Source organism: Hylaeus anthracinus, unplaced genomic scaffold (assembly GCF_026225885.1).
Source record: "Hylaeus anthracinus isolate JK02 unplaced genomic scaffold, UHH_iyHylAnth1.0_haploid 11982, whole genome shotgun sequence".
Classification (NCBI taxonomy): Eukaryota; Metazoa; Arthropoda; class Insecta; order Hymenoptera; family Colletidae; genus Hylaeus; species Hylaeus anthracinus.
In genome coordinates this window covers 7,774,997-7,790,379 of record NW_026534330.1, presented here as the reverse complement: position 1 = coordinate 7,790,379, position 15,383 = coordinate 7,774,997, and the positions used below count along the sequence as shown (strand labels likewise).

The 15,383-nt window shown below is 36.8% G+C and overlaps 1 long non-coding RNA gene across 1 annotated transcript; it reads right to left on the bottom strand.

The window, feature by feature from the left end:
- Positions 1 to 2,268: 2,268 nt before the first annotated feature.
- LOC128886166 (uncharacterized) lies at positions 2,269 to 10,750 on the bottom strand. The gene is made up of 3 exons (XR_008459762.1): positions 10,647 to 10,750; positions 3,474 to 3,678; positions 2,269 to 3,030 (listed from the first exon to the last, which is right to left on the bottom strand). It is a non-coding gene; the product is annotated as an uncharacterized LOC128886166 (long non-coding RNA).
- Positions 10,751 to 15,383: the final 4,633 nt, after the last annotated feature.

The following is a 15,383-nucleotide window of genomic DNA, read 5'->3' as shown; positions in this document are numbered from 1 at the left end:
ATCCGATATACATTTAAAAAGTGTTTAATAACTAAGTAAAGTAATGTAATAATAAAGTATAAAATAAATATGTTTCTCATAAACAAAGGCTGACACACGAAATATATTTTTCATTTTATGATCGATTTATTCTCAAGTCACGTGACATTTTAGTAGTCTTCGATCCCAGTCATTTATCACACACGACTGTCCGACATCAACCGGAATTTTCAAGCATTAAAACTCCATCAACGTGGTTGTGAAACTTTAATCTTTAAAGAGACATTTCCCAGCTTGTCAGTGTTAATACAGTTTTCAATTCTATTAAACTCGCATCTTTCTCCTTAGCGTCTGCCTAAAAAGTCTGGCAAACGGCGACATTAACGGGAGGAAATCCGAGTTTCGTCAAACGGGAACGTAGTGAAGTAAATGTTCTTTATTACTGTCTTAGTTCACCAGTTTAAGCATGATTTCAAAGAAAATTCGAAGCGTTATGAAAACTTAATACGAAAATTAAGATCAGCTTCAAGGCTGATAATATAAACAAAATATACATATAATATAAATGAAACTTTACTAATGTTTCAAAATACTGTTAAACAAAATAAAGCAACGCCAACGATCTCAAAATGATGAGAATTCGTGAAACAACCCAAACATTAGTTTGGTTCAGCAATTCACGGATTAGCGAAGACTCGGAAAAGCGAAACGCATCATCGAGAATCGCGACCTTCCCCCCTGCACCTCGTTGAAGTCCTGTCTGGGCTACGACAGAAAGTTTCTGCAGAAACTACGAACGGAATGGCATGCTAAAATATTACCTGCATCACAGAAAAGCCACTTCTCTCGGGAACTTGATGCCCATCCCAGCGATTTGCCTGCCGCAAAACTTTCCCGTTACGGTTGTATCGCCCGCGTATTTTTCCCTCCACCTTTTCTCCGCGCTCGCGTTTGTGATTGGAGTCGAGACTGTTTCGAATATCCTTCCGGTAGCCGGTTGTTATTTCAAACAGCCCTTTCTGTACGCGAATTCTCGCCGCGTAAACGCGATACGCGTATCTGGCTGAAAGGAAACTGCTCCGGAGGAAGTACCCGCGTATCCAGGCCGTGTATAAAACAAGAAGGGGAGGAGGGGAGTGTCGCTTCCGTGGCGTACATTTCAGTGTTCATTTAGTGGACTGGCCCAACGAGCGAACGAGAGCTCTTCAACTTTGACGGGTAACCATTGTGAAAATTCATCTTGTGGATCTGCTTTACGATAATATTGGAAGGCTTGAGGAATAGTATATGAGATTTGCGAGGTGTGGGTATAGGTACTAATTACATAAAAAAGAGAAAGATATACAAGTCCACTTAAACCCTTGAGTGAAATCAAAAATTTCGGACTGCAAAGAGTTAAAATGAATATTCTTAACATCGATATCCCCGACTAAATTCTACTCTTCTTCAAGGATCTCCTAACATTTAATTAACTTCCATTTTGAAACTCAACAGCTAAATTTAATCTAACATAGATGCTTCCTTTCTAGCTACACGCTTTCTAATTAGAAGTATCCAGACAAATTGCTAATGTTGTAAAAGACAGGGCAATAATTTATGCCACACCTGATAAATGAAATTGCGCGTCAAGTATTTGGGCAATTAAAATGTAAAAGGCGCGTAATGTTCTTTTGATGTTGAAAATGGCGCGCACAATGGACGGAGGCTCCGACAGGGGTGGACGGTGTTTTCAAGGTCTATTGCGTTTACGGGAGGAACAAAGTTTCCCGTCTTTTTGGAGACAAAAAAACTGCCGTCGACGAGGTAAGCGTTTATTGAAACTTGCGACTGCCTCGTTATTCATAAGTTCTGCCAAATGGTCTCAATTTCTTTGCCCTCTTCTCGAAGCTGGGGGAGGAAAGAGGCAACCGTTTCGTCGTCGCTCATTTCGCTGGTGATGGGATCTACTCGAATTATAAATCCCAAGTTCGCCCGGTGATCTTTCCAAATTAGACTGGTCTGTTTATAACACAATGGGAACGAAAAATAACTTAAAATGTAGGAGATAAAAGGATGGAGCAAGTTAGTAAAATAATAATGACATTTCGGAGGTGAATATTTACTTCTTTTTGTACTAATGGCTATCATTACTCTCTTTTTAGATAAACCTTTATTTTAACTTTTATTTTCACGTAACTTTCTTTGTATCGGTTCGTGAAATTCCATCACCCTCCACTTTCGTGCACTTTTCCCTTCATACATCTTCATTTATGTCACTTTGTATATTTATTTTCTCTTTGAATTCCAGTAAACAATTTCTTTCAATCGCGAAAGTTCTCAGACATGGTAGAATCATATATTTACATTTTATCTGTTACTATTACTTTTGTTTTAACGTGTCTTCTAATTAGTTTTAACTAAGTTTAATATGACCTTATATAAAATAATTAAGTTGTCCATTCAATCGTCCATCGAATATATCATTTTCTTAAAAATTAAAAATTCAATCTCCTAAATAAATAATAAAATATCTTCTATACATCAACGGCACGAATATACCAGAGTCAATGACCATTTGAATATCGATTCTCGTAAAAATAAACGAATAAAACATACCTCCAATGTCCACCTAGACCGCGGTAAATAACTATTGAATTCAATTGGATTGAAATGTTGGGCTCGTAGAGGTTCAGCACTGTTTTACACGTCATTAGTTCTTCCACCCTCCCTAAAAAAAAATGGCGTCCTATATAACCATGACTCTCTTCCGTTCTGAGTGGACGAGGGGGATGCGTGTTCTCGTAGGAAACGAAAAATAAAAAATATATGAGGATGGTGGCCATTCTCCTGGCGGAGCAGGGATCGGTCACCCTTCGTTAGAAGCAAAAAGTTAATGCGGGGATACGGGACATTGGATTCCGATCGACCATTACCGGAGGATCGATCCTTGTTTTATCTGCTGTTGACTCGATGTTAAACGAATTGCTCGTTCGGAAGTCCCCTAGACACGACAAATGAACGTCAGTGACGCGTAACGGTGCATCGTGATGGCGGACAGGTCCGCGGATTTATCTGAGAGTAGTTCAGGTTTCAGTTGATCTGTGTCTACTAGTGTCTTAAAATTATCTGACAGCAGGCAAACCATCGTTATCATGAATTTTAATTCCAGGTTACTAATTCTAGGTTTCTGTGAGTAGCTAAATCTTTCAAGATTTTCAAGATAAGTTGTTCTTTACTAGTGAAATTTGTTTAATGTTACGTTGACTTGTACTGTCCCCAGTATAGTATAATGTTAATAAAATTCTACATAAATATAAGATCAGAAAAGAATGATAATACTAGAGCTCTGAGTAACTGAAATATAATGATTAAGTGGCTTTGATCGTCTTAAAAAAGTTCGAGTTCAAAGTGAGTTGTGCGAAATTTCAAGTGTTCAGTAATACAGGAACGATTTTGTCTGCCTGTAATTGTTTATATTCTGCGCAGACATTTGTCTACAGGGGTATGATATGCACGGTATGTTCGAAAGCCGGCTGCTTGAAGTGATGATTTTTTTTCCTGCCAGCTGAAGCGACACCCTGGAGCATTCCGCGAGCGACACTCTCGCCACGCAACTTGTTTGTTATATCAGACGACGCAATTTGTTATTTCCGAGTTGGAAGCTGCTCTGTCCCACGACCGAACCACTCAGGGGCTGAGCTCGCAACGTTTGGATACTCGCTGCAATGACAATTGAGGTTGAAATTGCAGTTTCGCCGCAATATTTAATAAAAACTCGGACGTGTTAATTACGTCAATGAAATTGTATATTTCCCGCGGTGTACTTTAACTGACCAAAATTCATTAGGGTCGTTAGCGAAAGCACTACAATTTTTAAATAGTTAAACTTGAAATAAATTACGATAAATTGCGACTAAAGATATTATCGCTGTAAGTAATAATCGTAATAATTCGTTTTATTTACCATTACCAGCCTTCAGTAAAAGATAAAGACTTTTACTAAAGTAAAAGATAGCGATCTTCGATTCGATTCGTCGATTTTCCTCTGCCTTGTGATATTCGCCTCGTTATTTCCATCTAAATCAATGGACCTGGGCGGAACAACTCAAAAGCTCAACAAGAACGACATCGTCGAGTATAATAACCCCGGTGTAATTCGAGGGCCCAAGGTAAATAGAAACTTTATCGACTCTTGTTGTTGCTCGGTGTACAGGCTAAAGCCCGTTATGCCGTGAAATAGTTGCGTAAATTGAGACCTAACAGCCAACGACGTCGAGTATTGGTATTAGGGGAGGATTCAGCAACAGTTACGATAGAAACGGAACGGCAGCTACAATGAGGGAGGTGGAGACACGTACCCGCGTATATTCCATTATACAGTCGCATGACAGAATATTCATCGGTTTGAGAACTTACTAAATGGCGAATTTACTATCGCGGCCATTCCCAATCGATCGGGGAATACAACGATCTACGCGCCAAAGCGTCGGAGGTTGCGGAGGAGTAGCATGAGATTCGGCCCCGGAATTTCATTTGATTACGAGACACAGTTACGCCCTGATTTGCTGTAAACCGAATTCCCTGGCCTTCGACTATGTCACCAACCTATCGATCCGACCGATAATTATGTTAATTTTCGAGAAAATTCTCGACGTAATTAAATTTATTATTGTACGTACATTCTGTAATTAATTTGTAAACAGATGTTAGATTTCATTATTTTATTTATTTGTCTAATCTTTATTGATTTTTATCTACTATGAGTATCTTCGTTTTTCCTATTGAATATACGTTTCATACCTGTAATATTTAATTTTCATTTCTAATACTTATTTATTCAAAAAATAAATAATCTGTATACGTATGCTGATCACATGACGCAATTATTTTTTGTCAATTAACCTACTAATTTATAAGCTGTACTGTTACTTAATTCTGGGGTTGAGATATCGTGTAACAATATTATAATTCGTAAAATTTACTTGCTAATTAATATCATTATCCATGTACAACATCGATTTCACTTTTGATTACACGCAACGATGGGAATAATTTTCTTGAAAAGTTTCATGCTGCCAGCTGCTCCTGCGGGATTGGTACATCGATTTAACGAAAATTCGCGTAGATCCCATAGCAGCAGCGCGGCAGTCAACGTGTTAATTTTGAAATTTTATGCAAGCGAGTACGGTGAATTGCTACGTTGCCAGGAATGGAGCTGAGTCGAGGCGAACCAGACGCCCGGCTCTTTTAAACTCTGCGTTTTGGTGTTGCGTTTTAAACTGTAACGCACGTATATCGTCGACCATTTGTCATACTAAACGACGCGATAGCGAAGAACTCCTTGCTTTTAAAAAAGAATATTGTTACAATGTGGGAACTACGGTTCGCCTGTATCGAACGAGCCAGAAGAATGAATTTCATGGAAATGACGTGTTAATGAAATGGAAATTCTCTAGCACGTTTCATATTCTGTAACAATTTCTGACCGAAATTCCACTGAATTTGGTAACTAAACAATATATTTGTTTCCAATTACGCATAGAAAAGATTCTATTCATTTCATGTAACTAATTTCAACATATAATTGTTTATGCTTACTTACAGAGAAAGGAATATTTAATAAATTAAATGCAAACAGCTGTTTCATTCACGCCTGAATAAATAATATCTATACATAGCTGACATGGATTCATATCGTAAATACTGCTTTAGACTCACAATTAACATTTTTTAATTAACATTTTTGTATAAACTCTCATCATTTGTCTTTGAAAATTATTGTCCCTAATTTATATCCATATATTACAGAACACCTTGCATATTTTTTTTAAATATTAACAGAGAATATATTACGTGTCGAATTTCGTAATAATATTTGTTGTATGATTCCTCTAGAAAAACTCTGAACGAAACATATTTACTGTTACATTAAAATGATTACTTGATAATTAAATTTGTGTATGAAGGATTATTAAAAAAGCTGCCCGGCAAACGATGCGTCTGCAGTGTTAGCGTAGGAAACTAGAAGATTAATTAAAAAACACTGATAGCGGGTGGTATGCTGCGCAGAGATAGATAAAAAGAAAACAAAGGCTTAAAGCAGCAAAGTTATATGGAATAAGCGATAATTAATACACAACGGTGGAATGTTACTGTTTCATTTACAGGATTCTGTCTCCAGTAGTGACATTTAATTAACGAAACCGAGACTAACAAATTAATTTATTAATATCGCGACTACCTTAATGGTATCAATACAAACTGTCAACTATTTCTGAGCTGCCCTGATGATATGTGTTTATCGTAGCAACAAATGTGTGATTTAAAAAAATTGACTGTTATTCAAATTTATTTCAATTTATTAAGATACTGACATTAAACATGTTTCATATGAACAGCTTCTTCGTACATTTAGAACATGGATGAAATACTTAAATTGGCTATGAAAATAAATTTTACATTTTTAATTTATTTACGTTTGGAACTCAATCTTCCCTTGTCTACGCCACGAATTAATAGAATCCAAATGAATTAATTGAAAATAATTGTTTATTACCCAAGAATTTTCTCTGAGCTCAAGCAGGAATATCGCAGAAATGTGAACCTTAACTATGTTGCAGCAAATTCTTAATCGTTTGCAATACCTTTTCAACGCACTGCGACAAACGCAGTCTGGTTGGATTACTCGAGAGGATTTCTACCAAGGGAAATGGAAGACAGGAAAGAGAAAACAACAAAACCACTTGAGATCAAAAAGTGGAGAATAAAGAAAATTTTTCTTGCGAGTGTACTCTAAAAGGGAGACACCCTTAATAGATAAATGGAATCTGCGATGAGGTCTTGCATACTTCTACCAATGCAATAATACACAAATGAAGTTTCCAGCTGGAAAGGCAAGTGAATAGACGTGAGCATTGAACAATGACGAGGCGTCTTTCTTTATAGCGCGAGGGACTTTTCCCAGGACATGTTTGCTCCTTAAATATTGGAATCGCTTTATTTACTCGCAGACGTAGCGGAAATGTTTGAACTCGTTGTAGTTTACTGGCAAGATATTGCGTGTATGCGTCTCTTTATTAGAAATTACACAGAGGTTGAAAAACATGAGATGAAAATAGAAAATAATTCTTATTTTAGTAAAACTATCTGGGATGGTCTTTCATTACTGAACAAAGAGTACCGTGTAACTTTAAATTAAAAATGAAGTACTTCATTGCATTTTATTGTAGAATATAAAAATGTTTGGTGTACCTCCTGCAGTACAATTCAATTATTATTAATTTAGTATACACATGATACATTAAGATTGATTTAAAATATATATTCAAGCTTTCAAAATCTCCTGTTAATTGTTTCCTGTCACAGAGTTTCATTGTACTTTATCCTAACATTTAAAAATGAATTAAATTTTCTTTATTAGATAGCATAAAGTATTTTCCCATATTTTGCCTACTAGATAAAACAGTATTCCTGCAAATGAGCAATATAATAAACCGAGAATGTTGCATCACCTTCAACAAAAACAGAACGAAAAGTGTTGAATAACGAATAAGAAATTTCAGTTGTTCCAAACTGTTAAGCTCATTAAGCACTCTAGTTTTCAGTTTCGTTTTTCGTGGTTTTTACTACCGACGACAGAAAACTTTTTAATGAGAGTTTTTAATAAGAATGAAATACTACGAGCAGTATTTTGTGTTTATTTCACTATACTTTCCTACATCTGAGAGCTTAGGGACGCCCAAAGGTCCGCATACCGCGGTTTGGGGAACACCGGTATAGTGTTGCATGAAAATAAGCGATTCTCTGTTCTCTGTTTACGACAAGTCGATCGTGAAATTGTCGACTCGTTTACGAGCCGGTTCGTAGGTGTCCCTCGGTCATAGCGTAAAGGGTCCACTAAAATCGTTGTATTAATTGCGTAATACGTTGTAACGTCCAGTTTTAATGACCGAAGTTCTGAGGATCGGTGCAAAGTAGGAACATTATAACGAAGCACGTGTAATTGAGTGATCCTGTTGAACGATGCATCGAATGCAATGAAACTGTGCAGTAACTACATGTTTGTTCCCTTCTGACGCAGTTCGTCTCGTTGATTCTAATTTGGATTCCCTTTGCCCTTTGCGAGAAACGGGAAAATTGTCTTCGGGCGTTCATGTGCGTAGGCGACAATTCTACTATTTCACAACTGTTTCGATTGATAGAGTTAGTCTCTGTCCTACTGTGCTTTGAATCCGTTTATAGGAAACCCGAGGGCTTTATACATATCCAGAGGTTATATAGAGAGTTTTATTTTTAATCCCGATGGAGGAAACCGAGGTTAATTGTAATTTAATTCACCTGCAGGAAAGCTCATCAATCAAGATTTGCTAGGAAGAGAATTTATATCAAATTACTGCAATTTGCCAATTAGATGATTTCGTTCCTGAATAAATCATATTTGAAACTGATTGGGGCACGCTCATGTTCTAAAAAAATTCCGTTAAATAAATTCTGCTATATTCTAACATTTTTATATACAGTATGTAGAATTAATTTTTCATAATCAACAGCTTTATTTTCTCGTAGGTACCTCTGCACTGGATGCGTATAAATTCTATGAAAAACGAACGCGTTACCCGCGCACCTTCAAACTCCATTTATTTGAAACCGAGGTCTCCTAAAAAAGAATTTCCTTTTACGTTTTCGTTTCACTTTTACACGAAGAATCACTCACACCTCGGTTTCAACCTACATTACAAAATACATTGTACTTCAAACAGCGCGTGTAATGTTTCGACGCTTGGATTCTTAGGCTCGTACGAGGAATATTTCGCGTTTAACGTGGAAGCAGGTTTAACCGGAGCCGGCCAAAATTCTATGTCGCTCCGAGTGGAATGATTAATGAATCATCATTGTGTCTAGAAAGACGTTCAACCGAGAACGAACGTTCTAACGTCGTCGTGAGTACGTTTCAGTTCTAACGCCCTTTCTGTCTCCCAGAATCGCCGTGAATTACGAGTACCAGGGATTCTTAAAGCTTCTCACGTAATGAGAGTCTCCAGGATATAAGGAACGGAGCGGCTCCAGGTTCGAAATTCATTAACGGTACTGCTCCTTGCTTTGCACTCTCTGTCTCCATTTCCCTCCCCTCTCGCTCACACTTCCACTGTTTCCCATCTCAACCCTTCATCCCCTCGCTCCTCGTCTTCGACCATTTCTGCCGGTCGTTGTGTGCGAACCGTCGCACTTGCGCCACAGGGATAATGGTATTTTTATAGGTTTACTTGTTCCTCACTCGGTAAGTGGACACAGTGATCGACCGCACTAATTATTTTCATGGATAATCCGCCCGATGGACGTTTTCTTCTCGCTCTGTCGTTCGGGAAAAACAATAGGGATCCTCTGAACACATCGATTAATATTAATCGCGGTTGAACTCGATAATTATACGTCTTCCTTATGCCAAGAGGAACACAATGCAGCTGTGTTTTATCTAAAGTTCATGGAGAAAGATTGCGGTCATCCTATCTAAACCTTTATTTAGGTATTCCGTTTCTCTTCGATGTTGTCCTCGTCAGAAAATTGGACGATTGACAGACTAGATTATGACGATCTATTGATTATGAAGACCTGTTCAAATTCTATTCCTGGTTGTCTGTTACCTACCTTAGATGCAAGTATACAAATTATGGATATTTTTTTTATTTTATACACTACATATTTACAACGTTGATACTTCAAAACAAATTTTGTAATTTTTATATTCCCCCTAACGATACAAATTTGCGATGTACAGCTTCAGAATTTTATTATTTTCGTCAGTACTCTGTATTAGGAACGTAATACATCTGCCGGTCGCGAATGTGTTAATATATGTAGTTAAGCAATGAAGAACTTAACAATTTTTCTTTCGATAATGAGAAGAATTGTAAAACATTAATCCTGTAAAAAGTTGTGAACAACAAATGGATGGGGGTTCATGTTTATATTTGAACAATGGTGTAATGAATTGTTTGAAAATATGCAATTAAGTAATTCTTGAAATGAAAACAAATATTCATGTGATGTAGATGGTCTGAAAACTTGAAATTTTGAGAAACATTGAACGTACCAACATTTTTATACACTAGAAACAGGAACTGTTATGAAAGATCACGGTGGTTTTATTGAAGAAAACAACTGAAATTTGAGTTGGCAAATGGAATATCTCACCTGCGTAAAATGTATGGCTAAAGAAAAACAGATTTCATTAAAGCAAGAAATAATCTTTCTTGTCAATGGTTCTTACCTCGGTCGGTCTCGCAAAAAGTAATACCCTATCCTGGTTCCTGGAATTACTTTATACCGCGGAAAAAGCAGGTGTAAACGTAGCTTGTTTATAATTATGATGCAAACACAAGTTGCGTATATTAAGCGAGATGTTTCGAATCACCTCAAGCAGCACCATTTCGTTCTTTGTAGCATTATATCTTGACTATGCAACTTTTACAAATTTATGTTTGTTTAAGAGCTATTATGACGTTGAGTGTTGAATTAATTTCAAAGATGAATAAACAATTTCATTGAAATGCTTGGAATAATAAAGCCCTTGAATTTTAGCAACAATAAAATGTTTTCATTGGGATTGAACTTTAATCATTGTCTGTAGTCTTGGAGAAACGCTAAGTTTATGGCGAATAATGTACGTATAATGTATACTGTAACAATACCAGAAATCGTGACCGAAAATTCTCGAACGTCGGTAGGCTTGCGGGGTCGGACGAGCGGGAAACGTTCGCGAACTCTCGCGAGGTGCTCGCATAGTGACGCGACTCGTTGACTGACCGCGCCCTATTAGCAACGATCGGATATAAGTATCGCTCTCGCGATAGCGGACGCGGCATGCCTTGCTGCACTCTTTAGGAGAGAACAAGAACCCGTTTCCATTCATTCCTGCGATCCTACACCTTACAATACTAATTAAATATGTAGAAAATAAATACTGACTTTAGATAAGTTCTTTTACGATGTACTAGGAATTTAAGTAATTTTACTGCTTTTTCAGTTGTTTCTCGCTATTTTGTTTCTACGAATTTCGCAATGATTTATCACTACGTCCAATGGTACTGATATTAATAAAACTCATCCATCAATCAATAATTACTACAATCGATTAAAAATTGACATTGTTCCGTGATCCATTATGTAAAATTCATTCAATAAAAAAAGAGTAGGATCGTATTGATCGATTGGATCAAACTAAACTTCTCCACAACTCTATGCAAATTCATGCTGCTAAAAGGACTAACATTTCATGTATTTCTCGCAGTCCTGTTTTACGCTGCTCCGTACCAAAAGCATGACTCGAAACACCGACGTTACAAAACGACCTTCCAATAACCAAAATACCTGGCGCGCTGGATATTTACATGAATGGAAGACGTTGGTTTCGAGTCTTGTTAAATTTAATTACTTCCATTACCGGAGTCGTGAAGGGTGTCGGAGCAAAACGCTGCGAGCGCTTGTGAAAATAATTTTCCTCACACTTTTTCGCACTCTCAGCTAAGGGATGGTCCTTTCAACTAATTCCGGGCGAAATCTATTTCGATCGGAACGACGCTTTAAAACGTTTCACAGGGGACACATTTTGTGCGTGAAGGCACTGCAACGGGTAAATAAAAAGCGCGCCGTAAGTAAATCTCGTCTAATGGAACCTTTGAAAAACCACCAGGTTAGTGGGAGAAAATAAATATAAAAACTGATTCAAATGGAGAGCCAAATAAATGATTGGGATCGAAGGAAACGCGACATCTACCAACGGTTGATGTTGCGAACAAACGATGAGGGTGACACAGTTTCATGCGATTGAAGTAAGATTTTAGCATTCGGCGCTTCCTTCTTTTCTTTTGGTAATTTATTTTTTATGTTTGTATTTTTAAGTAGTTATTTAATGTTCTCATTACATAGGTATGTCGAGGTGTGCGTGTAAAGTAACCATATGAAATAGTTAACTGGTAGTTGTGCAAGAGACGAAAGATGGAGCTTGAATACCTGTTTATAACATAATATTATATTTGTATTAAACCAGAATAGGAGGGATGACAAATTGTATATACTCAACCACATATATTTGAAATAATAAATCTTTTTATAATTCTACTATATTATAATGTCTAAAGAAGATTAGAATAATCCCATTCCAATTAAAGAGAAACATTTCATTGGCAAAATTCAACAATGCTGTGTTTATTTCGTTAATTATAAGTACATGTTCACGCAACTTCACCGTAAAATAATTTCATTTCAAACTTCCATATTATCATGATTAATTCGGATTAAACGTATCGCAATAAATTTAGAGTGCAGTGACAAATTAACGATAATGTTATCATCACGTGAGCAGCGATTTCATGCAACGAAACGCCGCCAATTTTCTTCGCAGTTTTTAAATGAGAAAATACGAAAGAGTAATGGAAATAAACAAATAATTCGGGTCTCAGCGTAATCTTTCAGAAAATACGTTCCAATTAATTACGAGCCTATCGTTTCCCTTCCCATTGTCAACAATTTAATGCAAAATATTATTCGTATCATTGTACTGCTATCTTTGCAGGCAAGTAATATTTGAACGACTGATCATAGCGAAAGAAATTTATGTGAAAGCAGCTGTCCAGTTTCGGGACTGGGAAAGTTAAACATTTTTGATTAAGTACTCCGCATGATCGCGCCATTTCGAAAGCCACTTACTGTCGAAAACAATATCTCGATAACTTGATAGAAGGCAGTTAGAAGTTTTTCCCCAATCGAAGGTGGTCTTCAGATGACTTTCAACGCGGAAGTAGGGTCTGCGATCGATCTTCGAGATAGCCCCAATCTAGCCGCAGTTGGAAGATACTTGACTTTGGGTAAGTTATTTTTGATATCTATTGATGCATCTACTAGCTTCTCGTATGCTTACCGCTTCCCCTAGTTCTCGCGTTTCCTCGGTTATGTTGACTTTTCCGTGGAATACCTCCTCCGATATTTTCCACTCTCATGATTTATGATTACTTTCGCGAGATTGTAAGTTGCTTTCGAAATTGCTTGTTCCGGTATCGGTGGCGATACGATGTTTTAAATTGGATTGTTAAAATAGTAATGAAATTATTTTTTCGCTTGTAAATTTTTATAAATCACTGAAAATGTAGTCTAATAAATCGTACTCTCGTAGATTATAATAATTTTCATTGTATCTCAAAATAATCTAATAAACGTTGACTATTTTTCGGGGAATTTTCTTAGAGCGATTGTTTAAAATTAACACCAATCCTGCTTGAAAACAAGAGTTCAGACGGTACGAATAGTTTCGTGATTCCCTCTATATATTTCAGTCTCAGGTTCCTGCATGGAGATGAGGGTTTAGAAGTTCAAGCCAGAACTGCTGCGTATGGTAGGCAGAAATACAATTTTCCGGTACGACCTGGATTAAGGATCTCGATAGGCGCGGTCGAAGGGATGGAAACACCCTTACTTGAAATTTCAATAAAAAATTTCATCAATCCGCAGCCCCCACTCTTTACACCTATAGATATGTCGTTGGATTACCATTCAATCAAACCAATTTATTGAATCTTTAACCTTCGAACGGAAATTTTTTTAACCCGCGAGGGTGTCCGCAATACCGCACTTTAATTCACCCCTTATTTTAGGGAAAATCAAACAATATTTCCTCTGATAATCTATTTAAATAGACCTCTACTATTAATAGTAGTATATTGGAATTCATGTATTATCATTTAAGTCTGGCATCGCCTGAAATTCAGATAGAAATCTATTACTATTTGATGTAGTTCATTCCAAATATTTGAGAATAATTACTTATGTTAAAAAATTTTTCCAAATATGTAAATAATTAATAATGTTTCCATTGTAAATGAAACCTGAAATATAAAAATAATCATACTCCTTTTGAAACTCCAATATTTTCTGAACGTGATGATCACTCTTTGCACCACAAACTGTCGCCATAGCTAAATTAATGATATTTCGTTGAGTGATGTTATAAAAATAATGTCTCGAAGTGCTTCAGTCAGTAGAACTGGCTTTGATAATTTAAACAAGTACGCGCATGCATTTGTGAATCTCTGCGTTACGAGAACCACTCTTCATTTAGGTTTTTTAAAAGCGGATCTCTTACACATTTCCTCGTTACAGAATTCAATTTCTACAGCGTTTGCGTGCCGCTTAAGTCCAAAGTGGTCATGCTTATAAGAATTGCAAGCTTTACGTTCATTTTACGTTCACCTTTGCAACTTAAGACATTCCTAAAAGAATATTCATAGTAAAAACCAGTAGGTTTCTCATAACTCAGAGAAAATTAGAAAAGCCGGATTAATATCTTCCAGCTTGTATCGTATTTGCCATTTCGTCGCGTGATAATTATTAAAACTAACGTTTCGTGTTCCTGTTGGAGGATCATGGCGGTGTGGACAGATTTAAAGAAAGAATTAAATATGTAATGAATAGTTATGTGCACAAGTTTAATGTGTGTTGTACCACAATTGCGTACATTAGTAAATGTACTAACTGCAGAAAAAGGAAATGTAACTTGACTTATATATTTTAATACGTTGAGTTAAATATATAGTACTACTAAAAGAACACAAGTCTTTTCATTAAAAAAGGGAATATTTGTGTCTTACATTAATAAGTTCTTCACTCTTTATTAATGAACATTCATTCATTCTGAAGACCAGTTCACAAATCACCCTGTATATCGCAGGATAACACGAATATAATGAAGCCTTCGGTAGCTGAATTTCCTTTCAATACCCGCGCAGAGTAAACTAGTCACAGTATTAACAACATTTACACGAGATGACCCCTTCACCCCAAATTTCAATAACCCTTTCGACGCGAATCTTTGTATTACAAGAACATAATCTTCCCCGGAGTTCCCTATCTCCGCCAATATATAACCAGAAGCTGTTATCACGCCGGTTAATGTAGCACTATTATTAACATAATAGGCAAAGATGATAAGGTGTTTAGATTCGCTTATTGAAATTGTCTTTGAAATCCCCACATTATATGCACCTAGCCGAGGCGATGGCATTGTTGGCTGCAATCTACGCTCCACGATCTCTTCCATCGAACGTGTACAAAAGCTATCGGTGATCTAGGATCGAGGGGCTTGCGACGGGATGGTTACGTGATGGAAACTGATGCAAGAATTAGCGTACATATCGTACCGTGTACCATATCGATTACAAATAAACACCAATTGGGACTCTGGGACAGTTCTGTACGTTTCCCTTGTTTATTTTTTCGTGTTTGGGATGAGAACTGGAAATAGTATCTATTTATGATCTACCTGTCTGCTGCCTGGAACAGTCTGGCTTGTGGTAGTCAATTGTGACCAAAATGTTTAACCGCCTCATGCTCAAATTTATATTCTGAGATGGAAAGAGATTGTTCGGGAATTTAAA